At 36.2% G+C, this 26,700-nt stretch overlaps 1 long non-coding RNA gene across 1 annotated transcript in view; it reads right to left on the bottom strand.

The window, feature by feature from the left end:
• Positions 1 to 7,491: 7,491 nt before the first annotated feature.
• Positions 7,492 to 26,700, bottom strand: part of LOC114011864 (uncharacterized) — a 67,945-nt gene continuing 48,736 nt past the window's right edge. The window contains exons 4-5 of the long non-coding RNA XR_008747130.1: positions 12,778 to 13,528; positions 7,492 to 9,079 (exon numbers count right to left, since the gene is read on the bottom strand). This is a non-coding gene — a long non-coding RNA (uncharacterized LOC114011864). The remainder of the gene's footprint in view (positions 9,080 to 12,777; positions 13,529 to 26,700) is intronic.

The raw sequence follows: 26,700 nt of genomic DNA, 5'->3' as shown, positions 1-26,700 counted from the left end.
AACTATATATTAATCACTTAAAATGTGTTGTAATGAAACATGTTTTTTTTATTTTTTAGTATTTATAAAAAAAGAATTAAAAACACTGCTTGGTACAGAAAAAGACATCCTGCAAAGATAGCTTTTTCTCTGGCTTTATGGGCAGAACAATGCAAACTGCATTGGTATTACCATACTCTTAAAACCGGCAAACCAATGTGTTAAGCATAGAACAAAAGACCAGGGAATTTTCCAGTGGAACCTCTTGAAATCATTCTTTTTTTTCCTTAAGAAACTAGAAGTTGGAACAGGAATGCAAAACCCAGAAGCTGTGAATTGGGGTAAAAATAAACCCCATAAATTCCTCTGTTAGATTATGGTTTTCTCACCGCAAAACACTGTAACAAAGTCCAAATAACAATCACTTCCAGTGCAGGATTTGCAATGTAAATTGAGATAATTTTTTAGATGAGTGATGGCTAGGGTTGATTTTATTATTTTTTTCCCCACACTCACAATACTCCATTTTGGCTTTAGGATTGCTCATGAGTGATTTACAATGTGTTCTGAAAGCCAGTGTTCAAAATGCAGAAGTAGAGAACACAAAAATACACAAAAAACTCTGTCTTCAGATCTGCTCAGCCAAGACTGTTCCAAGAGAAGCCGCTTTCTGGCCATGCACTGCTTCCTGGACCAGCCTCAAAGGCGCCCAGCCTTTCATCACATTCAACTTTAATCCTCCCATATTCATCTTTCTTCTGTTATGTCATCTGGAGATGACTAAAGAAGAGGAAGCTTACTCCACCCTTTTAATCAATTTTTTTACCTATATCCTAAGCAGCTGGTGAGAAAAGCAAAAGCCTTTAAAGAACATTTTTGAGACTTCTGGAAGTTCTCTTACAGGCACTCTGGAGACAGAAGGACACAGCCTAGCAACCTAGGCTAGCAAAGAAGAACCTTCCACAGAATTGTTGTTTTGAAAAATTTAGATGTTCTTCCTGCTATTGCTGACAATGATTGTGTGTATATTTTAGAATCTTTAACTATGGTACTTTCTGTCCAAAGAATCACCTTTGTAGGTGACAACCGGAATTCTAAAGAAATGAGCAATTGGTGTGTTTTTTAGCAAACATGGAATTCTTCTCCACTTGCATATTTTCTCTTATAGTGCATGTGCTGAAGTGAGGAAGAAAAGTAGTGTGAGTCAAAATTTTTCTGACTGAATTTAAAATTGCTCTATAATGTGAGCTTCTCAGGGAACATTAAACCCCATTTTTTACCAGGCAAAATATATTTGCTTAATCATTTCTCTGTGGTTGCAGCAACAGTTTGGAGATGTGTTTTACCTGGTAGCTGAAGTGTGGAGCATTAACAACAGAAGTTACTTTTGCAGGATACTTCAGAGTGGTAATGATTTGATGAACCCAAAGACTTGGCATGAGTCTGACACTCTGGAAGATGATTAGAAAGTTTAATGCATTATTTCATCTGTGTCTAAAACATCTCCAAAGTTCTTTGAAACTGAGAAACAATGGTGTGACCTCAGCCTGTACTTTGTTGATATTCCTATGAGAAAATGTTCTTTCACTTATTTCTGATTGCACTCACTTTTAATCAAATTTAAAATAAAAAATAAAGATGAGAGAGAAAAAGAAGGGAAAAGTCCTCTCCCATTTAAAAAAAAAAATAAAAATAGGAGCTAATAAAAAAAGCATTTTTCCAGGTCTGGAATACAAATTATTTTTAACGTCCTTAGGACTATAAACTGTAGATAATAATTTGGTCATTGTCATTAATATATATGAATGAGATCTTTTAACAACACATTCTTAGTTGGAAAGTGATTTTTCCATAAGCCTGAAAGAATTTGTGGGAAAGGGTTAGATTTACTCCATTTCTTAATGTAAATAAGACAGACAGACAGACAGACAGACAGACAGACAGACAGACAGACAGACAGATAGATAGATAGATAGATAGATAGATAGATAGATAGACAGATATTTAAACCAGTCAGGACATTTTCAAAATAAAGAATACAGGAGGACATCTCCTAGTATGTAAAAACCATTAATTTGAAAATATAGCAGAGCTACAATTAAAAAAACAATTTAAGAATTTAAAATTGTTTATCAATAGAAGCGTTATTTATGATACAATAATTGCTTCTAATAAATTATGTTTCATTTCTGGAACTGAGATAAAAGCATTGAATTAAGAGCAATCAAATAATATAGTGAAAGCACATACTCTATATGTATTTAACAAATGGTTTTGATAAAAATTTATGGTGCCACTCATTATATTGCCTATGTTGTTCTTCAGCTTGCAAGTATGGACTTAGAACAGTTGGGCTAAAATCTTTGAAAATGGCTGAAAAATAGGGCAGAGGGATTTGAGATGTGGTGAAAGGAAGCCTAGTTTTAGAACATGTTGGGGTCTGCAGCAGGTCTGCAGACAAGTTAGTTGACTTCAAAGATCGTGTACCTTTAAGACAGCCACAAATTGTCAGGTATGTAAACAGGACGTGAAGAACCGGAACTTAGAAGCGCAGCATACGGGCACCTACAGCAACAGCAATAGCAAGGAAGAACACAAAAACCTATCAGGGTCTGACGCATGTACTGTCTAAGATATATAAATAATTTGGATAAACAACAAAGTCCATTTTTCTCTGAACCCAGCCACGCAGGCATGGTGTTTTTTCAGTCTGCCTCAACCTGCATCACCACAAGAGTATATCTAACTTAAAGCAAAAATTATTGAAGGAAGACAGAGATTCAGTCCCTTGTGTGTAGATAATATTTCATTGATAAGACTCCAATTAGCCTTAATCCACCTCCATTTAAAATTAAAGAATATTTTTAAACATTCATCATGTTTGTTCTGGAAGGCGATTAAATATGTTAAGTCACTGAGGAATGTGACTTCCATTTCAACGTGAACCTGATTTTTTTATTATTATTATTTTTGGAACAAAGGTGTATAAAACAGGCAACAAAATACACTGTATATGACAGTTTGAGAACAGATATGTATTTTATGTGTAAGGACTTCAATAGCTGTGAGCTCTAACTGCTTTGCTTATGTGAAATAAAAGTATAAAAGCAGTTTTCAGCAGCATGGCTGGTTTATGTCAAAGAAAAAAACAATTACTTTTTCTTCAGGCATAAACTCATAATTAAATATAAGTAAATTTAATACACTGCAATGAATTTTGTTGCAGGTTATTTTCCTTTTAAACTGATGCCAGCAAGATGCATTTCAGTGACTGACACCTTTTTCCAACACAAATTATCTGAAAAATAGCAAGGTTTAAGCATGTGTACTTCTTTTTATCATTGACCTAGACATCTTAAGCAAGAGAGAGATTCTAGCTCTCACATCTCTCTGTTTAATCACCATGACAAGACCTGATTTTTTTGGTAGTGTGCTGTTGTTTTGGAAAAAGAATTTATTACAAGGTCTCTTGTTAAATTATCCAGTCATAAGTGCTTGAATGTTCATCACATGAATGGAAATAAACAGCCAGCTAAGACTATGATCTCTCTGATCTATACTTGGAATGTTACTCCATTGTGTAATTTAGGCGACACAAGTGATGAACGTTATCCTTTCTCATGGTGAAAAATTACATGAGGGACTCAAGGTCTCCGGCTCTGAAGTTTTTTCTCTCTTTTCTTTGTCAGATGAAAATCCATGGATTTCTGCTAACTCTGGTGTAAGTTTTTCCCTTCCTGTGATTAAGTGCTGGCATTAAATTAGATTTTTATGTCTCTGTAAGCTTCGATGGGCTTTTCCTGAAGCTAAGAAATAGGGAAATAGTGTGATGAAGAATGCATTTAGTACACAAATCTTAGGAGCATTATTCACAGCATAATTCACAGTTCAAATCACTACTGGTGATCTCCTTTTAAAGCTTCATCCACTTTCCAGGAGCCCAGACACATTGCTTGGCACTCTCACTTTGGCTTCCAGAACAGCCTATTGCTGTGTCAGCTTTTGAAATTTGTTATCCTTTTGGAAATATTTCTTGAGATGGAATTTAAAAAGACAACTGCACACTGCAGGGGGCTTTTCAGAACCTGGTGGATAAGCAGGGAATTCAGAGTAGACCAAGTGAGACTTCTGATTTGAAACTTTGGTTTAGGCCATTATTGATACCAAAAAAGGAGGCTCAGAAACTTCCTTGCAGGCAAGGAAAAAAGAATCAGCCCATAAACTTTGGATAAGAATAATTATGTTTATCTAACCAATATTAAAAATATTCTATTAATACTAGTTATTTAACAGTATTAGTTCCTACTCATGCTATTCAATGAATATATGAACAACACAGCTATTTATCCTCTGTTACTTGGCAAATAGTCAATAAAATTAGTACTTGGCTGAAACTTTCAGAAACTTACTCAGTGGTATATTTCCCTTCCTGACTGTAAAATTCTCCTGCTGGCTGATGTGATGGTTTGACAAGTTTTCCTCAGCTATCTTAAAAAAGATTGGTTCTCAATGCTTGGTGTCCCCTGGCTGGCTGTCTTTTCTTCTTGTTTCCTTGCTGTCATGGCTGCCTAAAATGAATGTCTTCTCTGCTCTTCTTCTCTTGGATCTCTATTAGACTACAAAGGGTCACAAGTGGAGCAAGACCACAAGCAAAACTTTAAGAATGATCTCAGTGAAAACACTGTTGTATCTTTTAAGGGATAGTCAATTTTCAACATACACATAACAAAGATTTGTACTGGAAGAAATAAAATTATTGTTAGCCCAGGACTACTATCTATCTCAAACTGTCTAATCAGTCTCAGGCAAAAATATTACCCATAAAATATCCATATGATAATACCCATAGATATCCAGGATGTACCGGAGAGGAGGAAATTTATATTTGTTCCATACAGTAACAGAAAAGGAGCAGTTAATTACATATAAAAGTAAAATCCTTTGAAAAAAAATTATTTTTATTTTAAATTTCAAAATTTCAAGTTATATTCCCAAGTGATAAAAAGCAAGCGTAAACTATCAGTGAGCAAAACTGGAAGTGGTTGCTTGTTTTAACTTACAACTTTCACTTGCAAGAATTTCTGAGTTATTATTTATTAACTCAAGAAAGTAGGTACAAATTTAGGTCACAGACAAATATGTCTAGTCTTGGTATAATCTCCCAGACAACATTTTTAATATATAATTAACCTTCGTAGCAGTTAGTGTCTAGAAAATATGTCTTCCTAGCAGAGAGAGGCTGAATGTCAGGTGAAAATACAATACTTGATTCTAATCAACAGCTTTTTAAACCCCTGTGGGGCTTTTTTTGAGGGGGTGTATTTTATTTTTTTCCATCAAACATTAAAATTTATCTAGACTGTTTTTAGACTTACTCCTCCAGAGCAATAGCCATTTCTGGTTGCATATAAAATATTTTTTTTTTTACAAACCTGCCAGTACTCTTAAAATCTTTTGACCTTATGTGAAGTGTAATGTTGTTCTGGCTTATCTCAAGACTAAACTCTAGTAGATGTCTTTTGTTCCAAGGAGAAGTGAATTTTACTAGAATTTAATGAATTCTGGGACTCATCACCAGGCCCTGACCATAAATAAGTTTATGAACAGGCTACCTGATCTAAGATTTTAAACATCTGCCAGTCAATGTCTTACTTGTTAGTACAAATGTCAGAGTGTACTAAATTCTCTCTGACGTTGTTGGCATTTCCTGAAAATCTATGTGTTTGCAATTGTAACCTGAGAGTTTTTAAAGAAAAACATTTATTCTGTAATAGAAATGGGATTCCAGGTCATTAAATTTTACATTCTGAAGTCATTGCTGCTTAATTATCAGCTAATACTGAGACTTCTCTGCCTGTTTTAATAGGAAGGCGTGCATTGAAATGGATTAGGAGTAAAGTACAGTTTTACTTTTAGAAATCCAGTCTTTTATAGATCTGACTTGCAACTGGCACTAAAAGCAATTTAAAAAGAACAATGCTGAGGATATGCAGCAATTTGCAAATAAATTGCAAGATTCTTTTTTTAACTAAGTAAAGAAATTGAATACTCAAAGTTTAAATATTAAATTACTTATATTCTATGATTTCGTTATTGTGTCAGAAAAATATGAGAAATACGGCATACATGGAACATCTGGTTTAGTTTAGTTTGACAAGTTGCAATGTTGCTTCAGACATGCACCAAGTTACGGAAATGTCAAAAACTTGATGGAGTTTTGTGGCATTCTGCACCAGATAATACCTAATCTTATGTAATTTCCTCATCATCATCGTCATCATATCCAAGCTTCTGCATTTAGAAAATGAAGCAAGGTTGTTGACATCTGCCATAGAGTTTTGTACTTGTCCTCCTTTTCTCTCCTGGTCTTCACAGAGCAAAGCATTGTGTTTTCCTGACAGCAGCTTACTACAGAGAAAGTGCAGACTGTACATAGTCAAGATGTTCCTGTTATGTTCCATCCTTTTGCTTTGAGACAAATCACAAGTCATTTTTTTTAATGTGCAGGTAAGTGTTTTTATGATAGAAAGTTTCAGTATGTTAGAGAAGTGAGGTTGTTCCAGCAAAGAAAACATAGCCAGCTTCTGGGTGAATGTTCAGATAAGTGTTGTCAAAAATATAAGTAGCTGAAACAAAAAGTATACTTGAATTTGTAGGTACAGTTTGAGCATCCATTTTACAATCTTTTTGAAGCAAATTAAGCAAAGATATTTGAAGACCTGTGCTGTAGGCCCGGAATTTGAATTAATGGTCTCTGGTAAAATCACTGGGATGAGCAAAAGTGCTGGCAGTATCCCACTCTCCCAAGCAACTGTATTACCGCTAACTTGGATTCTCCTAACCCTGGTGGATTCAGTCCCAAAAGGTTACAAGAGTAACAAGAGTGCATAGAACAGAAGCCACATTGTCAGTGTGAAAGGGAAGCTCCCTAACAAGTTCTCGCAGCTTCCTTGGGGTCAAGGAACACCAATCCGGTCAGCATGAAAAAATCTTGGCAGACAGACTTCTCCCTTTTGAAAAAGTAGTATTACATGCATATGTGTTGAAATGTATAATGCCAAAAAAAGTGGGGGGAAGCAGGGATTAATTCCTGCCTCATATTATGTAAACTCCGCACTTCCTAATTTTATTTTCTTTCTAAAAGTAAAAGGGGGAATGAGCATAGAGTAAAAACACATGAGTACTGGACTGATAATACACAAAATAGTAGGACTATAGGGGTGTCCATTTCCACTGATTTCAATACTTGATGATTTATATAAAATTGCAAACACTGATATAGTGGGATTGAATTGTATAAGAAGAAAATTATAATATTAAATGTTTGTTTATTTTCTAGAATTATTGTCTAAAAACTATGAGACAATTAGAGAAGTTCAGCTTATTCTGAAATAATGACTTAGAAGTAACCATTTATTCATATGAAATATAATTTAGCTAAAATTAAACAAACAATTAATACAACAAACAAAACTGAGTAAATCTTTTACAGTTTTGATGAAATATGCTTATCAACAATACTATTGCTTATTTCCAGTACATATTCTAAATCCATAAAATATTGCCTAAATGGCAATTTAGTTGAGAAAATTGATGCATTAATGTGCAGTAAGTGGTAAGGTATCCACTACTTCATGTCAGATGATTCAGTCCATACATATCTGTAACACACAGCGAGTAAAAATTGTTTCATTCACCTCCAGCAGCTAGAAACAGTGTACATTAATTCGTGTAACAGGAGTTTTAGACCATTATGCAACAGTTTTTCATGCCATACATACACCCAGTTTTATATTGTAAAAACACAGTTCTGGAGGGCTGTAGTAAAATCCTGAAATTACTTGTGGCACTCTGAAATGAAAAAGTCACACAAAAGAGCAATTTACATTTAGGGCCACAGAGCTGCCAAATAGACATCCAGAGGCTGAATACTGTGGATCAAGCCACCCTGCTCCAGTGTGAGCTAGTTCACAGCACTATGGTTGTAAACTAATTATGCCATTTGACTTTTGGACTAGCAGTTTGTCCTTTGCCCTCTTTCTGTTAGCTGTAGAACTTCAGCAGCCTGTGTGTATCTGCCCTTCGTCTGTGACTTGCTGAAGGATGCTGAACTTTGAACAACTACTCAACACTTGCGCTATATACCCCATGTGTCTGATGTTCTCTCCTTGGCAGTTATAGGGCTGTGTGTGAATGACTTGATGAGTTTTGGGCCTCCAGGTGCAAAAGAGACATTGATATACTGAAAGGATCCAGTGAAGATCTGCTAATGTGGCTGGGGACTGGAGCACATAATGTGTGAAGACAGGTTAAGGGAACTGGGCTTGTGGGACAAATAATTGCTCCTCATTAGCTCAAATCCAAGAGAGTAATAAATCAAGATAGTCCAAAATAAATAAAATGAAGCAGTCTTCAACACATGTCATTATGTCATAAAGCTTCCTGTCCTACAGTGTTGTGCATATTAAGTTTATATCACTTCAAAAAATTATTGGAAGAAAGTAAGAAAGAAATACCTAACAAGGCCATTACACGGAATGATGCACTTTCTGTCTCAGAAAGGAATCCTGAGTTTCAAATTGCTGTAGACTGAAAGAATCCTGAAAAAGTATTCCTATATATTTGTTGAATCCTTTCCCTCTTCCCCAGGCATCTGATGTCAGGTATCATTAGGAACTAAACTAGATGGACCTTTAATCTGATGGGGTACAGTTGTTTTTACATGTTGCATCTTTGATAACCAGAATGACAGGTGAAGGAGGAGAGGGGGTTCAGATCATTCCCAGTGGAAAGATGAACAAGTTGTGTGTTTACACGCTGCTTTGTTATGTGGGAGTGAAAACCCTGATCAGATTGAGCAAAGGCAAAGAGAAGAAAGATTCCCTTTGAATCAACCAAGCAGTTGAAGAATCAAATACGCGGGTGAGCTCTGAAAACTGGAGTTGTTTATTGAAGCACATCGTTACAACATACACCGTGCTGACTGCTGAAGTACCCCTGCTGTGTTGGGGTAGGAAATTTGGGGTTCCATTTTTCCACTGCAGAGATGTGTCATTGTTCTGCATCAATATTCTTGTGTTTGAACCTTCTAGATTGGGGGCTAATGGAAAACAAAGGGTTGATAATCGGTGTTCTTAAAATGCAATGAATTAAAGAATGACAGTTTGGACAGAAATAGCCGGAGGTTCTTTGTATCATTCTTGGCTAAGAATTTGATTATCCAGCCAAGTTATGAAAGGAAAATAAAATATTTTCCTGACAATGTTAAACTTTTTAAGAGTATCTAGAGACTAAATGCTAGACATACTTAAGGAAATAACTGAACACTGATGAATTTTGGGTGGACTACCTGGAAGCTTAGAGCTAGAACCTCCATTAAAATTTATAATTCATATATAAATCTTATTTCCACATTTTTATTTACATTTAAGAATAGTTTAGGGAAAGCATTCAGAAATATGGTGAATTGTAACACTGCACAGATTCTTTCATGTCTTCATGCTCAGCAGGAGACAAGGAATTTACAAAAGTATTACTGGCACTAATACAAGATAATTGGGAGATAATAAATCCTAATGCTTTGGGAAAAGGATTAACATACATGGGCATCCGCAAAAGTATCTCCCACCATTTTTCCAAATCCAAATCAACCCATTTTACAAGGACATTTCTTTCTTATGCATAATAAAAGGAGTAATTAAGGAGTTACTTACGTTGAAGGATATTGTTAGATTGCTATTATGTTACTATTATTATTATATACTGATACCAACACAAGTAGTGTGTTTTATAATAAGAAAAAATAAGCACACCATTATTTCCTGAGTTCTATTATTATTATTATTATTATTATTATTGCTGTTGTTGTTATTATTATTATTACTAGTAGTAGTACTACTACTACAAACAGTTTACTGACATTTATCTAAAAAGTTTGCCATTAGAGATCAAAATAGTGTTTTTAGAAAAATAAAACTTTGTAAAAGATATATCAATGTACTTACTCCTGGATGATGAATTTGGTTCTTTTTTCTATAATCAATTAAATATTAATGATGGTTTTGTTTATGCTCATATGGAACATAGATAATTAACAGAGTTCTGCTAACTCTTTACCATGTTCAAAAACTTGCATGCTTTTTCTGCTCCATACCCTGTGTTTTCTTTCCAGCTTAGAAGTTACTTTACCTGTTCTTGTGTATTCAAAACAAGTCCCAGTTCTGATTAAAGCTTTGGGCAACTACATAACATTGTCCACCACCAGCTGAATGTGGTCTTATGAAATATTTCTTTAGCAATGTCTTGATGAACTTACTGAACTTTCTCTAATGAGTCAAATAACACGCAAACCCCTGTCTCTAGCCTTGGCAATTTTTAATGCCATTTCCCCTCTAATTCTGCTCTGCCTGAAATCAAGGGTAAAAAATGTCCCTTCCAGGAGACAGCACAATTCCACTTGCATAATGGTGCATACCACATCTCCAACTCTCCATTCTCCTTCTCCTTTTCAATCTGGCTTACTGTTGAAGTTGCTTTTCCCAGTATTGTCAGTCAACAAGAATGAGAAGAAAAAGAGTGGGCAAAGGCAGTCTGAAAGTACTGAGTGGCTTAAATAACTCTTCCTACATTCACTGTAACTGCCACCTGCCCAGCAGCACTTCCCCACTCGTTTCTTTGACACTGCATTCCAGCCTTTCTTCAACTAACAGTGCTCTCCGCTCGCATGAAATCTTTATATGAGATGCCACCAGGGAGGCAATAAGAGAATGGTGAACTCTGGAAAACCATTTTAAAAAAAAACAACCCCAAATCAACTTTTTAAAATGGATCTTAATTAGTAGAATCTGAAGCCTACCTGGCATTTGATGAGATTGGGACATGAATCAACAACAGAATAACAAAAAAAAAGTTACACTTAAGGTCAAAAATCTTTAGACTAGATAATAGCCATCAGTATTGCTTTAGGCTTTGTACTTCTTTATTTAGGCAACTGCATATGGACTTCAGGCACAAAATTTCAGGCACCTGTTTTTAAAATCTTGGCCTCAAGATGTCCACTAACATTGATCTGATTCCTCAATTTGAAATTTTTGATTGACATGCGTTTGACATCCTGTCCAATTAGAATACAGCCCACTTGAAAAGCTATAGTTCACTAGTCAGAAAATTATATGGAACAGTATATCAAAGCAGTGATTTTGGTACTGTCAGATCAGACCTGATCAGGGTAAGAAGCAAATACATATTAAAACAATATATAATCTTCTTGAAAAATATCTAAGGTTGGTGGTTTTTTTTCAAAAAAATGCTTATTTTATTCTTTATTTTGTTTTTACTTGTGCTTGAAGCACAAATGAACACATTTCTTTCTAGTATGAATGGAAAATGTGGGAGACCTGCTGATTTGGCTGTTAGACCTCTAGACTCAAAATCCTATCACAGCGGGTGGGAATCTGTTGGGTCAGTGGCAGGTAGGAATGCTGATCAGCTAGAAACCCTGGAACAATTGCCGCTAGATATGCATAGAAAAGCTAAATCGTGTATCACTATGAATATGCTTATTTTATAAACTGTGCAAAATTGTCAGTCTGCATGTGTGGGGACTTTGCTTCATCTAAGCAGCCTACATGCTGTACTGGGCATGGCTTTCTAAGAATTATCAGTTTCCTAAATTTAGAGGTAAAGCAAGGCACAGCAAAAAATTCCTATTGCTTTTAGAGCTGTTGGGCTGAGCAAACATGGTATTTAAAAAAGGAAGAGAGAGAGCTCCAAGCAATGACATTCAGATCTGGACATAAGCCCCTCTGAAGGGCAGGTTTTGGTTCAACTCTGGCACAAGAGTTGTACCTGATTTATTTTTGCATCCTGTGACAAGACATGGCTTGCTTTAAACTGCCAGTGCTCACACAGAAGTGATGTTGGTCACAGTGGTCACATGGAGTGTTCACAAAATGACTTATCAACTTAATAGCATCATAAGATTTGATACTCACAAATGACCTGTAATTCCGGGTACTCTTCCTGGAAAAGTTACTGATAGCTTCACTTAGGAAACTGAATGTTCTTAAGACAGGCATGCCTAAAAATACCCAGATCACTAGTTGCTAGAAAAACACAGCTCAGACATTCAAAAAAAAAGGGAGACACATGAAAATCAAGAGCAGCCAAAGAAATTTTCCAATACCAATGAAAAAGTAAGCTTAAAGCTTATTTTAGAAGTTTTATGTGGTGCAATATCTCATTCACAGTGAACGCTGAGGAAAATATAGCACATAGAAGAGGAAAATAAATTACTATTTTCCATAATAATAAAAAATAAGTCCCATTAAATTTCGCCACTAAGAGGTACGTTGAAAGCATTGGTACTTTTAAGAAAAACTAAAAAATAAAGACATAAAAATTATTTTCTGAATGGTTTTCTATTAAGATTATTTGTTTCATACAGTAATATTTAGATAGAGTGGGTTTTGTTTTAATTTTATGGTCTGTATTATTTTTACAGACTTCAGAATTACATGTCCAGGTTTAAAAAAATAAAAATTATAATTAAAAAAAAAATATAATTTCTCGTTCTTTTTGACAGAAAAAGATAAAAAATGGAGAACACACTTCTCAGTAAATGCAAGAAGGAAACTGTATTTCAGGATTTCTGCTGAGTCTTTTGGGTTTTTTAAGTTAAGTTTTTATCTGCTATTTACATTTGCAACAAAATATACAATTTCTCCACCACCTGATGTGAAATGTACATTCCTGATAGCAGTTTCTTTATACCTAAGCAGATATGATTGAATGAATTACTTGTATGGTGTAAGGACACCCACTAGGTCAGATTTGCACAGGGTTGTGACACAGTGTTTCACTGGTTCCCCTTGCCCAGGCTAAGCCTTCCAGGCATGTCAGTTTTGTTCCATTCTTGGTCTTGCTAGAGAAAAAAATTGTCAGTCCTGGCAGATTTTCCCAAGCGTAATCTTCTGTTTTCTCATCTCAAATAAGGGAAACATAAGAAGGCAAGGAAGTTTGTAAGAAATGATAACATACACATACATAGTTTTTCAATGTTATATTCTATAATTCTTGTTTATTACAATAGCAGCACCCAAGTGTCACTATTGCAGCTGTACAAAGCTGAATATTTTACAGCTATAAAGCATAGCACAGTTTCTGCCTAGAATACCCACAGGTGAATGTAGCTCCACTTGATGTAAATGGGATCCATGCATTTGCACTTGAACTCCAGATCTTTCCATTTCAGTCATGCTTCTATAATCAGATCCATGTTTTTGAAACCTGGTGCCACAATCAGTCTGTGTAGGTCCAGTTGCCAGAATCTGAGTACATTTGCATTTCTTTGTTTTTTATCAAGGTACTGATTTTGTATCAGCAACTGCTTTTGCTGCTAGCAATGCTTTTTTTCTTCTTATTTTTTCTAAGAATCTAAAAGTATCAGTATCTTTCAAACTTACAGTAGGCATTGACTGGTGGTACCTGGTACTTAGACGAAAAGAGGATTTAAATCTTTCAGCCCATCAATCACACATTGTTCCTAGCCCTGAAAAAAAAGAAAAAATGAATGGCAGTGTAAGTCCCACAAAATTTTGCCACTAAGAGGTACATTGAAAGCATTGGTACTTTTAAGGAAAACTTGCAAAGAAAAAAGATGTTCATCTCCAGCAGTGTTAAAAGTAAAGTGTAGTTGTGCACTAATTTATCCTGGTCAGAATGATTGACCTTGGGACTGTAATGAGAACTTGAGTGACAGGTTGGACACAGTAGTCTGGGTCTCACCCTAAACCTGAAACCCTTTCAAAATTCCTTTTCCTGCTCCTTTGGTACAGGGCTGTACAATTCCTCCTGCTGATATGTTCAAAACCTTCACTTGCCTTGAAGGTAAATACAGCCCTGGGGGGCCTGCAATAAGATTAGGAGCAAACAAAAAGGTTGAATTGCCATCTTGTTGAGAAGTTTAAACTCATACTTGCAATTTGCAGGTTGAAACCTTCTATCTAAGCCTTATGGCAGTGACTAATGCAATCTATTGATTTCTATGAAGAATTAATAATCCTAAAAACTGTGATGTAACTTCTGGTTCTTGATAGGATACAGACAAAGTTTAAACTTAGAATAAAGAATTACTCAAATTAATAAATTGCACCGCTATGCTTTATTCTCTGACTTCCAAAGAGAGCATTTCTGTGTGTTAGAGTGCAATAGTCAAAACAGAGGTAGTAGAAAAAAAAATAAGGTTGAACAATGGCATAGAACTGCCTTAAAAATCAAATGACCAATAATGGGCCACATTTTCAGTTCCTAATCATGGCTGCTATGTGCTGGGTGTAGATTATTACTCCTTAAAATGTGTATAATGTGGTTTGTGATTTGCTTATGAGTCACTATATAATACCAGGGATGATGTAGTTACCTGAGTCATCTCTTCTGCCACAAGATTGATCACAGCTAGACCAGACTTAATAAGATGGAGCTGACCTCTATGGGAGTATCTTTAGTGTGAGACACAATTTACACAGCATTTAAACTCACTGCCCCTAAAGATAAATACTAAAAGTGGCATACTCCTAATTAATTGAAGAATTCTTGCTTACTCACATCCACTTAGGTTTTTTTTCTCTCTACCACACAGCTAAGAAAACAGGCAGTCAAATATATCAATGTTCTTTTCACCCTTGATTTGTATACTTGTGCAAATACAAACATAACTTTATTTTTTTATATAATTTTAATTGAGGATATGATTCAACAATATATCCCTGCCTTATGTTAGAAGAGTTTAACAGAAGCTGGTAGTGATTTTTTTGACATAAATATTATCAATACAGCAATGAATAAAGCCTTTTAAGCACTGTTTTCAAAAAGCACTCACGTGATTCACACCATTTATTCTTTCTTTTTTAACAATGTTATTCTCAGAATACTTTTCTCCTGAGCTTCTAAATTCAAAGGAGAGAGAAAACTCCCCAAGAGAATAAATCAAGAGTACCTAAGCTTGGGCTTCTGCTCTGTACCATTCCTTTGGTGGAGGTTACTTTTCACCACTGGCCATAGATTTAATTTCTTCTCCTTAAAGTCAGTCTTGTCAGATGCACCACCCTAGTATTGCTGCTATTAAAATCAGTAGAAGTTTTACACCAATGATGAATAATTTTTAATATCATACTTTTTGTATCCAAATTACTTCTATTGCACCCATTCACAGAATCACTTGAAATTACATAATCTCTTGTTTATTTTTTTTTAATGCCTCTGCTTTTACAGGTATACTGCAAGCTTTTCATCCACTTGCACTAGTTGCAGGAGTGGCACCAGACCACAACTAATCCACCATGTCAGAGTGCAAATACCTCCTACAGACCAGTCAGATCCTGTTTACGTAATGCTCTGTTGACTCTGAATGTAAAAGACAGACAATTTGCATGCGTTTTGCTCATGCAAAACTACTTGCAAACACTGCAGCCATCAACTGAGTCAACTATTTCGCTTATAACATTTAAATTTTATAAAAAAAAGTCCATTTCAAGAGTCTTAGTGATGTTCTGTGGATCTGGTTTATTATTATTTTTTATTATTTATTATTCTGATTATCATAATCATCATCATTATTTTCAACTTTGCACAATTCATCAGTAAAATGCAACATGTAAGAGTCTTCTACCATATTCCATAAATGTCCAGAAGCATGTTTACAAGTCCCTCATGAAAAGTACTTTCCCATGGATAGTGTCTATGTCAAGCAAACTCAAGCCTGATTAAGTAGATGCCTCAGAGCGTAAGGCAAGTATGTGCATGCACCAGCTGGAGAGGCTTCTTGGCACTGAACTGTCCCTGAAGCAAAAGCTTAGGATATTAGGAAATCTAAAGACTGAGGTAGATAAATCCTGCATGGATTTCCCAGTAGCCCTTACCTACAGATGAATGTTAGTGCAATAAGAATTCAACAACTGCCTGATTAATATGAAGTTCCATTAAAAAGATATGAATCTTCTAATGCTGGTAATGGTAAACATATGCACAAACCTTTGCAGAGTCAGGGATATATCAAACCATGCAGCCTCTACTGGAAAGAAGAAATCAGTTTTACAGACACGAATGAAACTGTGATTTTAATTGGGCTCATGTCAACCCAGTCACTTCAATTGAAAACCCAGTACTGCCTGAAACTAGCCATGAAGTGTTTAGCTGGGGCACAATGTGCTGCACTGAAAATGCCTGGACTACAACCAGCTCAAGCCCAAAATCTGCCCTGCTGGGAACTGCATCTCATTTTATTACGGAAAAACTAAATTTAATCCCAACATTCTCTAATGAAAGTACAGCACATCAATGTGACATATTTCTGCTGCAATACTGAAGGATCATTCACCCGCATGCTGAAGCTAGTTTCTCTACATACTGTGAGATGAAACAAGAAGACTCCAACACCAGTAGCTCTAGTTCAAATTCCACATCTGGAACTGCTTAGTAATGTATATGTAAAAATTATCTTGATAGACAACACAATATAATCCCACTCAGACAGCATTACACTCTTAAGTAGTGTCGCTGGCTCAATTCAGTAACTCTAACAGTATCACTAGATATAGATTTTCTACTGTTCTTTTTGCCACGTCTCTTAAATTAAGCTTTTAGTCAAAGACTAGAGGCATTGATCACATCGAAGGACACATGTAACATAGGAAGTGCATCTTTCCACGGATTAATTCCTCCTGCTGGTTTATGAATAGATGATGTCCCAGTATAAGAGAAATCCAAGCAGCTGTAGCAATTAGACATGACAAGACATTTTCCACATACTGTTTTGTCTAATGAACTGTCAGAGAGTGCAGTTCCCCTGACTTTTAATTACTGCACCACCCACAGTTAGGACAAGTTCACCTACCTCTTCTGTCTGAGACTTAATTCATCTTCCTTATTAAAAGTGATGGGTCCCAGTTCGGACTTTTGCTAAACAGTGTAATGTAACAAAAAGGCAACATTATGGTAAGCACTATCTTTCACAGCAGCCATTCTTTTTCACTTAGAAAGAATATTCATTTGACTTCCTAATGAAACAAATTATCTGCCTTCTCAAATGAGAGTTTTCTCATCAAAAGTAAGTTCAGGCTTTATCTGGCAAACGATAAACATTTCCCTTAGGGTAGCTTGGATAAATTAGCAGACTGAAAAGGAAAAAAATCCTTGATACTGTCCTGTATCTAGGATCCCAAGGAAATTCTCTAATCATGTTGTTATTATTTATAAAGCTTAATTTTAACTATTAAAAAGAAGGTATTTCATTGTGACTGTGGCTCGACATGCATTTGGGCTGAAACCTAGCAAGTGTGGGAAATATAACTTTTTAGGTAAAATGTTATTCCATGAATCTGACACACAAAGCTGCTTGCATTACACACTTTTGTGTGTAATATTTTCTTTATTATCTTTTCCCGTATTTACTGTTTTATTAACAGGATCCTCATCAATGTGAAAACCACAGGATTTTGTATTCTTTTTGCCATCTATAGAATTGGAACGTGGAACAAAGGATATTTTTATAGTAATGCCGTAACACATAAGAAAATGAATTAATGTTGAAACAAAGCACCTGCACACATAAGCTATAAGCATAAACTGCATACTTTTTAGTAACTGCAGTGGTCCCATAGACATGAGACCAAAAAAATGGATTCCAAAATAAAATCTTTGTTCAGAACAGAAGAGTTCTATCCTGATCTCCCTTAGCTTATACTTTATTTAGTTTTAGGACTAATCGCAAAGCAGGGTCAGCACAAGCCTTCACACTTAAATGATCTGTAGATGCTTGCTTACTGATAGCCACAGTCTGAGGGAAGACTGGGGAAACCCTGCCAAGCTCAGCTTCCCGCGGTTAGATGCAAACCCGATAATTCTCCAGGATGGAAAGGCCAGTGATTCTAAGACAAACTAAAGTGCAATTAAAGTTATAAACAGGAAGATTAAGAGCGCATGAGGTACTCTCTGCAAAAGTATTTCAGGCCTGTGGAAACCCCTCCAGAAATCCTTTGTAAAGAAACACCTGCATTGCCTCAGATGAAAGTGCCAGATGATGACAGATATGAATAGGTGTGTGTTTTTGGATGAGTGGGAGGCTTGCATAGAGGTGGTGTGAACATTTGTGGTTGGTCACGAAGAGGAGGATGATAAACAAAACCATGGTACAGGGAATCAAGAGGAGCCCAAGAATTCCCACAGATAACGCAATGTGCTGAAGGACATCGGGCTTCAGCCTGAGGACTTGTTCTTGCAGCTGCCTGAACCGACCCCTTAAGCTGTATGAATCAGTAAAAACATTAATCAGTTCTTTTAGGACTAGAACAAGTAACGCTTGCTGAGGAGGTCTGGCATAAGGAGACAAAAAAATACTGGGTGGCAGGAAGGTTTTATCATGCTTCAATTTTTATGTTTAAAGATTATTAGTAGTGGAGGAAAATAAGACCACTTGAAAAACAGTGCTTAAAGATGCGTAGTTTGCATCTTCTGTGAGGTGAAAATTTTTATATATAATATAAAATTCAGAGAGGAGAAGAGGAGATCACACTTAATATAAATTACCAGAGGTGCTCAGATGCTACCTTGTGTTCAAGGTGTAACTAATTATTTCTGCAAATATAGACTTTCCAATGTTCCAGAAAAGTAAACACTGACCTATCACATCTTTAAAAAGAATGAGGAGTTTCCTGCATTGCCTTCTTACAATTTGGGATCAGTTTGATTATCTACTGAGGAGGAAAATCTAATATAAATATTGCTGTTAAAGGGACTCTAATCCTATGACATCATATTTTATGAATTCAGAGAGGTTTTTTAAACAATAATATAAAAACTTTATTGTTCCTTATTTCAATTTGGAAAAAAAAAACCATTAAATTATCAGTAAAATAAGAGTCAGAAGACTTGAGTGCAAACACACCTTTCTCGCTCAAGAGAGACACTAATAAAAGATGTAATGAGATTAAAAGATCTAAAATTATGTGCCCTGGTTGAGTGATCTTGGGTCTTCATTACTTATTATATACTGAAACATGGAAATATTTGTTAAAAGTTGTTGGTTATAAACCACACAGACAGTCTTGATCAGCAAAATTCTTTATAGATGACAAAGAAAACTAATTCTGTAAACTATGTGGCAAACAGTACTGTCAACTATAGTAAATCTAGGCTAATCCCTCCATGAAAGATCCAGAGACTACATTACTTTTTTAGTATTGCTCTATAACTCTATAGGTTCTCTACTGAGGTTCTATTGTGAATACAAAGAAACCTATGCCATAAAAATAATGGTAATTTATGAAGTTATTAACTCAATTTTCACAGTGATATCCATATAAACACAAAACCTCATATTTCATTAATTCTAGTGAAAGAGAGGATATAAGTTACAGTATGTAGGGTTTGGGGTTTTCTCTATTAGCATGCAATTCCTTATGATATTACATATCACACTTCTATATTCCAAGAAACTGAGCAAAATTTTGCCTTGCACTGCTAGTAAGACTATCTCGAAAAAATTACTCCTTTAGGCAGAAAGCAGATGCTATGTCTACTCACTTTTTACCCCTCCAACTGTGCAGTTCTTCCAGAAATTAAGGTTACACCTTCATAATAAAATGAACAAAAAAATCTAACAATTTGGTTGGTTAGTTGTTTTAACAGGAGACGAAGACAAAAAAATCAGACCTATAGTTTTTCCAGGATGTATTTAAACAGGACTAGGAACCATTTTATAAAGACAAAAGAAAGCTATCTTTTAGATTGATGCAACGGTTTTACAGTTATTCTTTAATAACATTAAGGGGTTTTCATTCTGAAATGAACGCTTTATTTTCTCATAACAAGAATAACAAGAACTTTAGATTTGTGCCAAAGTGATCTTAAGGGATTTTATTTTATCTTTTTACTGAATTCCATTGTTTTTCACACCTTCATAACTGTATTTAAAAGGCAGAATGCACACTTAATGTGCAGCACTGTTGCTAGCAAAAAAAAAGAAGCCCTGAAAATACACATTGCTTGATAACTTACAAATTTAAAGCTGTGATTTGTTTTACTGTCTTCTTATTTTCCATGGATTTTGTGTTACCTACCAATCTCACCATTTATGTCCCAACTTTAAATGAACTGCAGAGGGGGGGGCGGGGGAAGAGGGGGAAAGAACAACAACAGAAAGACTATCTTTCTGTTTTAGAAAAATACTCATTAACCCTGTATTAGAAACCACACATTAATAGTACTTCCTTTTATATTTTTTGTTATAGCTCATTACTCACCTGTATCTCCTTATGGGTGATTACCACTATAAAAGCAGGGTTTCCATGTCTAATATTTTGCATACTAATCATATTTTGCATTATATACAAATATACAAATATTACACATCCCTAAGTGGTTGTTACAAGAACGTAAAGCTGCTTCTCGTAGGAAATACAACTTATAGCTTGTTTGCATTTCCCCCAAAAAACATCAATGCAAATCTGAGCTATTTTACCATCAAATAAAGCCATTTAATGGATTTCACAGCAGAAAAGCAAAGGCCACGTGATATTAAAATGTATACTGCTAGATCTGTTACTCAGTAAATTCAATTGGTAGCTGGTCTGCCTAATTCTTCCATCTCTGTTTCTCCCTTTAAGACCTTAACTCAGTTCCCGTCACTAAATAATTTGTCATCTAGGTAAGAATCCCATTGAGCGCAGGTTTAGGGAGCAGCAATAATTCCGGGTGAGATTGACTACAAAGGGAAGGAGGGAGCAAATTACTTCCATCAAACTCATCCTCAGAAATGGTAAGCCCTCACCAAAGGTGCATTTTCCTCTTAAAAGAAGGAGCAGTCACACATTTACAAACATCAGGGAAGACTCCAGTTTAAGGCACACTTGATAGATGTCAGGAGCAGTAGCAGAGGAGTCTAGTGTCAGTCCCACTGGAAATGACACACCTGCCCCCTTGAAAGCCCCTCATGGAGCTGCCCAGAGCAACCTGGCCCACAGCTTGGGGCAGGGGCTGCTCTGCAGAAAGCAGCACAGCTGTGACTCACCAAGCAACCCCCGCTATAGATCAGAAAATAAGTCTTGTCAGACCCCCTTCAGTTCCCACAAATCCAAGGTCACTGAATATTGGAGCTGGGTAAAGGCAGACCTCATTAAGATAGTCTGGAGCAAAGAGACATCATCTGCACCCACAATAGATAAATAGTTTTGAACTTCCATACCATCACAGCTCAATCTATGCTCCTCCTTTAGCATAGTGTAATTTACATGAGTATGAGCTAGTCCTGGTCATAGTCTCCAAATGAAGCTGCTAGGAAATGATGCCATAATCTAGAATAGAATTATATACTTATTAAAATAAAATAAATTTTAAAATGTAACTGTAAATAGTTTTAAAAATGCTTCAGTAAAAATGAATCAGCTTTTTAATTAACCAGGGCACTGACCCAGACTTCAGAGAAAGCAATGGGCTGTCCTGCTCCCCTCACCCCACTCCAGGAGCAGTTAAGTTGTCCAAGCACATAAACTTTCAGTGATATTTCAGATCTTCAGGGTGTTGCCCATTCATATAGGACCAACAGATATGATAGGACTACGAGACAGCCTTGCTCTTCTGCAGGTAGAGGCCAGATAAGAGACCTGCAGTATCTAACACTGCTTAGAAACCTATGGTAAGAGTATCAAATTCCCAAAACCTTGGGGAGAAGACTGAGATACAGTTTGCTGTGTGTCATCTCAGATTTGATGGAGAAGCCAAGTGGTTCTGTTATTCAGTCCCTGGGGGAAAAAATCCCAACAAAGCCAGCAATTCTCAACTTCTACACAAGTCATGTAACTGCCTTTGACAGTTTTCATATTACATTCTTTCCTAGACATGCATTTTCAAAGCCATATTGTGCATTAATTGGTAAAAACAGTGCACACAGTATTTGGCAGTTTTAATGATTTATTGTATACAGACTGTACAAACTATATAATCACATAGCATAGAAGTACAGAATTTTGTTTTATGCATAAATCAGTTTAAAATAGTTCATTTTATAGAGATTTTAAAGACTAAGGTTTCTGAAGAAGTTTGGGAGAAAGTTGTCTGTTCAAGAAATGCAGCAATTTTGAATTACTTTTTATCAAAAGAAGCAGTGTTCTAAATCAAATTTAACTAATTCTTAAGTGAGAGTTTTTCAAAGTTTAGAGTGGAAAGGAATCAGAGCTGCAGTCAGGGGAGTGGGCCACAATAAATTCTTCTTATAGCAAGAACTTGTTTGGAGTTCTTCCATCTCCCTCGCTGATTGATGTTTTTCATGTGATTTCAGCCTTGCGTGAAACAAGCAAAATAATAAAAAAAACCCAAAACACCCTGATCTTTTAGAAATACATTAAAATCAGGAATTTTATTTTTTTTTTGACAGAGACTAAAAATTAAGATTGTTGACAACGCAATCTGCAAGTTAGCTGGGAATAACCAAGTTCCCTTTGTTCCAGTTACATGAAGGAACCACTTTCCTGACTATGGGACTCTCGAGAATACTGCCTTCTAATATTCTGCTCCTGGCTTGAGGAACCAAGTATATTGCTAATACCATGTGTGATGCCTAGTGGCTGAAAAAAACTTCATTCAGTTTCAAATGACTGAGAATAGACTGCTGTTTTCCATTTATTCCTTCTAAAGACACTTAAATTATATTATTTGAAATCATGTTTTTATATAAGGCAAAGGGAAGACACAGATAAAATCTGTGATAGTCTTGTTCCTATACAGGTTCTTCTTAAAAGACTACATGAAATAATAAACATATATCTGGAATTGAATATATTTTTATAAACTTTAATGGAAAGCCAAGGTCATATTAAGGTAGAAAACAACATAGAAATTGAGATGGAAATATTTTAAGAGTTTAAATTAACATTATAACCAAGAACAAAAATGGATTTAGGGTCTTTTATAGTATCTATGTTTCAATCTTATGTAGTGTTTTTGACTCAGAAGTGTCCCAGAGAAATTCTGTGGAAAAATCAAGTAGTAGGTAGAATTTCCATGGTCCTTTAGTAATGAAGGAAAGCCTTTGTCTTTCTGGTCTTTCTCTAGGTGATCAGTTCTCAAATGGTTAGGGTGTCATGCTGCCCTTTAGGTTTATATTTAACTCCATGGACAAATAGTTTTAGGTATCCTTAGGAATTTTTAACATTAGTCATTAATTTGTCGTGGTAGCAAATATTGTGCATTTATAATAGGCATATTTCTATTTCCAAGCCAGCTATTAAACAGCAAATGTTCTTAAAAGAATAGATTGTGAAAGATATACTAATTGTTCTGAAAATAACAGGAAAAAAAGGGTACATATCAATGGCAATGAAGTTAAGTAAAAGGCAATTATTTACTAAAGCAGGGCTTAATTCAGCAGTCCATCGGTAGAGAATTACAAAGGCATTCATACATAAGTGAGTATATGGTGGTCAGACTTTTTTTAAGTTACAGTCTAAAAAGAAGAGGTGAGGAAGAGAGACATGTTGCTACAGAAGCAATGAGACTTCATTAGAGTATCAGTCTTTCTTGGTTTAAAAGCAGACACAGTCTATGAAGTTTATTGAATACATCTGGCCATGATCACTCTGACTTTCAGCACTGAGTGAAGCATTCAGAAGTTACCTGGAAGAAGTCAGGCCCCATATCCAGTCACAGGCAGTGTTAGATGGTGAGCCAGAGGGGGGGTGGGGGTGGGGCTGAACATCCTTCAGGACATGACATTCTCTCTCCTTTGGTCACAGAGGACAATTTTAATTAAGGCAGCTGCAACCGCATTAGCTAGTCTTCCATTGAAGACGGGTGTCTCTTGTGAGAGGGAATGGTAGTACTCCCCCTTTAGACCCCATAGCTGGGTGGCCCGTGTGTTTTTCCCCTAAGCAGATCCAACTCTATTATCTGACATGAATTAGGAAAGACCTCTTCCTACCTCTGTTTGGTTGCTTTTAAAAGAATGATGATTTTTAGAAGAAAGATGTTTTTATAAGAAAGTGTTTTAGGGACAATCTAGTTTTTGTTCTTTTACCATGAATGAACTATCAATAACTTGATGCAGTGTTTCATAGCTACACCACTATTATTATCATCCATTTTTTTCTGCATTCAGTAGACTGGTATGCAAAAGATCTTTTGCTGATGTTCAGTGATGAATGTATTGGCTCACTAACAAGAGTCCTGTCAGCTGTGGAGGAGCCACATCCCATGTGCTCTGGATCCCTGAGAGCCTCCAGGAGCAGGGCTGCTCCATGAGGTGGATGACCCAGAAGCCACAGCAACCCAACCAGCAGCAGAGCAGAGCCCTCACCAAAAAAAGCTCAGCTCTATGGCACCTGAACATGACCAGCAGAGTAGGGCTGCTGACAATAACACCTCATGCCAGCAGTTCAGTGACCTTCAGACAAATTCGGAGTGGCAAGTCAGGTCCAGCATCTGCCCAGTGAGTCAGGAACAGCAGAAGACAGACACAGTCTGGAGGCAGCGGCAGCAGTACAACCCAAGCAGGGAACGGGGACCCAGCCTGAGCTGAAGTACAGCGCCTGGGCCATAGGCAAGGGAGTGGAGGACGTCCCTGGTGAAGCCAGTCAGGGTCATTAGAACCTCCTTACTATAGTGAGAAGTTCCTCCTCCCTGTCTCCAGGCCCTGAACCTCATGCCTTTTAACTCAGGCATTGCTCACAGTGAAAGGAAAGATGCAGCAGGTGTAAATCAGTTGATCTGTGGTGTATAGAGACAAGGGCTATTGTTATGACCTACTATTTCTACTACAGGAGCGGTTGTGGAATAAGGCTTCACTGTTCTTGGCACTTGAGAATAGAGCTCTTCCACGCACAGGTCACAGCTCCGCTTCATTCAGAAGGTAAGGAAACAAGGGAGTAAAGGGGGAGAAAGATGGGTGAATCATTTAATTCTGTGCAATGCACAGCACACTCGTACTAGCTCCTGTTTAAATAGTTAATGAGAATTGCTCAGTGTTTCTTTGTTCCCTCCCCTGTCTGAGATTCATGAAGCCAACTGTGGGAGCTCTGAACTGTTGAAGAGAATCCAATTAAGTCTCATTTTTCTCATTTAACTTGACAATTTAAGTGGTTTCACTGTTTATAATGTGTATGTTTATATATATATGTGTGTGTGTGTTTATCTCTATGTACTGAAGATGTCTTTAAATGACTGTACTGGGTTATTTCTTTTGGAGTTAGTTTCTTTGTGGGTTTATTTTTTTTTATTTGGTTTTGTGTGTGTGGTTTGTTTTTTGTTTGTTTTTTTTTTTATCCCCAGTAGATTGTCTTTCTGATTCCTGGTATGAGAAATCTTTTGGATCATACAATGTAATAGCTCTTCCAGACTAGTTTTTCTGTCGTTGAGTGTTAAGATCTGGTAAGACTCTCATTACAAGGTATTTCCAAGTAAGTCAGGAAGTGAGGGAGAGCAATGATCATCAATTACCAGGATAAGTAAATGTTGCCTTCTGATCTCTTATTATAAGAACATAATTCACATCACCTACCTAATTTTTATGACTGACCCTTTCCTGTCTATACACAGTTCAATTAATTAGGTATGACTATTTCAGAAGACTTCTGTATGCCTTACTGTTTTTTTATGACAAGTTCTGAGTCCAATTACATTAAAATGACTGTGTTTGTCTTGTTTCATTTACTTTGCAATCCTTAATTAGGATGATAGAGAAACATTTCATGCAGACTGACATTATATCTGTGTGAAAGACATTGATACTTATCTATATTCTGTCCATGTGAAGATACGATTTTTGAGTGGAAGCCTGCTATTAATTCTCAGCTTTCAATATGGGACATATTGAAATCCATCTACACTCAAAAATTTGTTGTCTGTTCAAGTACTGGCAGCCAGAACCATTCTGGGACAAATTACTGGTGACAGCATTCCTTTTTAGAACACACAGAACCAGTTCTGAAACAAACATGGAACAATGACACTACCAAATTTTTAAGCTTTGTGTATTATTAAACACAGTTATAGGCCATATGCCTAGAAAATAACCAGAAAAAACTTTTTTTTTTTTTTTTAACCCAAAGAAATACCAGTATCATTTATCTATATGCAAAAGGGGGGGGAGGAGGGGAAGGCATAGAGCAGACTAGGGACAAAGGTCAAATTATAGGTGCAGTCTGTCACATACACACAAAGCCGTAAATCTTTATGGTTGCTTCATATGTAGGTATGAGGTTTGAGTGTAAAAATACAACATAATGATCATCCTTCCGCCTTAATTTGGGGACTTCCAGAGACAGCAGAATGAGTCAAGGTAATTCTAGCTAAGGACAAATTAATCTCAGAGGGAGCTGTAGTAGTAATATGTATCATAGATAAAGAACATGAGAACATATGAGATGTATTGCTGAAATGAACTTTTATGTAACTTCTACAGTTTTTAGGTACTGTGGAATGAAAAACATGTGTGTATATGAATGTTCATGGATAATTAATAACAAAGATTGGAGGCATCATGTAGTGAACTAAAAGTTTCAAGCCAAATCAAGATTGGTAATTTTTTTTTTTTTTTTCTTGAGAGTTGGGGCTGAGCAAACCCCATGAGGCTCAACAAGGCCAAGTGCAAGGTCCTGCTCCTAAGTTGAGGAAACCCCCAGGATCAATACTGGCTGGATGGAGAATGGATTGGAAGCATCCCTAAGGAGAAGGACT

This window comes from Falco peregrinus, chromosome 4, assembly GCF_023634155.1.
Source record: "Falco peregrinus isolate bFalPer1 chromosome 4, bFalPer1.pri, whole genome shotgun sequence".
Lineage (NCBI taxonomy): Eukaryota > Metazoa > Chordata > Aves > Falconiformes > Falconidae > Falco > Falco peregrinus.
Note: the sequence above shows the minus strand (reverse complement) of the source record. Positions and strands in the feature narration are given on the sequence as shown.